The sequence below is a fragment of the Schistocerca piceifrons genome, unplaced genomic scaffold, assembly GCF_021461385.2.
Source record: "Schistocerca piceifrons isolate TAMUIC-IGC-003096 unplaced genomic scaffold, iqSchPice1.1 HiC_scaffold_2340, whole genome shotgun sequence".
NCBI classification, from domain to species: Eukaryota; Metazoa; Arthropoda; class Insecta; order Orthoptera; family Acrididae; genus Schistocerca; species Schistocerca piceifrons.
The window spans coordinates 7322076-7324068 of NW_025728274.1; positions in this window are offsets into that span (position 1 = coordinate 7322076).

Below are 1993 nucleotides of genomic sequence, written 5' to 3' on the forward strand. Positions count from 1 at the left end.
AATATTGTACAATTCATTCAAAACCAGAACTTCACCCTGCTGACCAATGTTGTGGAGACTTACCACTTTTTAGGACTGGTCTTTAATGCTCAGTTTAAATGGATTCCCTATCTTCACCAGCTTAAGTGAAAGTGCTGGCTGCACCTTAATACACTTTACTGCCTGAGTAACATCACATGGGGTGCAGATCACACTACTTTTCTACAGCTTTACAAAGCCCTGGTACAGTCCCGTCTCAATAATGGGGGTCTGGCATACCATTTGACATCACCCTCAGCAATGCAGACACTGGATTCGATACACTACTGCAGGGATTGACTTGTGACAGGAGCCTTCTGAACTAGCCTTGTGAACAGGTTACTCATGTAGGATTGGGTCCCTCCATTGCAGATTGGGTGCCAACAACTGGTTTTCATGTATGTTACACAGGTTTGCATGTCCCCTAAGCATCTGAACTAGCATCTCCTCCTTCCAAACATGGAAATCAATCGCCCACAATGGCAGCCCAGATCAGGGATTATGATAACCATCTGCATCTGGTCTGTTGTCTCTTGAATTTCTACAACCTCTCCTCCAGGCCCACACATCTACACTTCTGTGGTGCATCCATTGGCCACAGCTTCATCTTGACCTGTCACAAGTTCTGAAAGACTCAATTCAGTTTGAGGCCCGCCATTCTTGGTGAATTCTGGGGTTCAGACGTAATCTATAGTGACGGTCACTTGTCATGTAGGCTTTGCTTATACTCGTGTGGGACTTACTGAATTGTGCTCCTTGCCAGATGACACAAATGTTTTCACAGTGGAGTTGGTAGCTGTGTTTTGTGCTCTTCAGCATGTCTGTTCCTGCACCAGTGAGTCCTTTATCATCTGCAGTGACTCCCTGACCAGTTCGCAAGCTCTCAACCAGTATTACCCTAACCATTACATGGTAATGGCTAGCTGGGATTCTGTGTGTGCCCTTGAATAATGTGGACACATAGTGGCCTTTCTCTGGACAATGTGCCATGTTGGGGTTTGGGGGAATGAACTTGGTGATAGCTTAACCAGACTGCACTTGCTGATGGCTTAGCCAAACTGGCTACCAACAAGCCAATCCTTGAGATAGGTATTCTGGAAGACGACCTCCAGTTGGTATTAAACTGTCAAGTCTTAGAGATCTGGTGTGTAGAGTGGGTCAGGCTATCTTCACAAAACAAACTATGGGTGATATTGGAGAATACAAATTGGTTGAGGTCTTATGTGCTGGTCTCTAGAAAGGACTCCACTGTCCTTTGCCAGCACTACATAGTTTACACTTGACCAACTCATGGTCATCTTCTCCATCATGAGGACACACCCCAGTTCATTGTGGTTACAGTTTGACAGTGATCCACATTTTGCTGGACTGTCCCAATCTATCAACACTGTGGCAGACTCTCAATCTCTGTGACTTGCTACCCATTGTAGTAGGAGATGATGCTTCAATGGCTGACGTAGTTTTATGTTTTATTTGTGAAGGGGGCTTTTACCCCTCACTGTAAGGAAGGGCCACTTAGTCTTATCAGCCCACTGACAAGTTGGCAGAATGCTCTGTTGTCTACTTTGTCCAGAGTGTCTGTGGCTGTCCGAACTGGCCCTTGCCCTACCTGATCTTTTACTCTTCCTGCCCTCCCACCCTTTCATGTGGTCAGTTCACCTTGTTTGTCTTAAATCTATACACTCTTCTCTTGCCCCATTAATCTAGGAGTTAATGGTTATACCTCACTGGGAGTAGAAAAGAGCTCATAGGACTCAGAGGGATGAAGGACATGGAAATTGTGTAATGGTATGCTAATGTTCCAAGACACATTTGAGCTTCACACACAGTTGTTGATCTTATTTAGAGTGGATAGACCACAACAATTCACATATGATTCAGTGTGTGGTATTAGAGAAATCCACTATGGAGGATGGGGATGGGGAAGGATGGGGTACTGGTGCTGTGTTAGGTGTATGATGGTGTGATAGTTGGG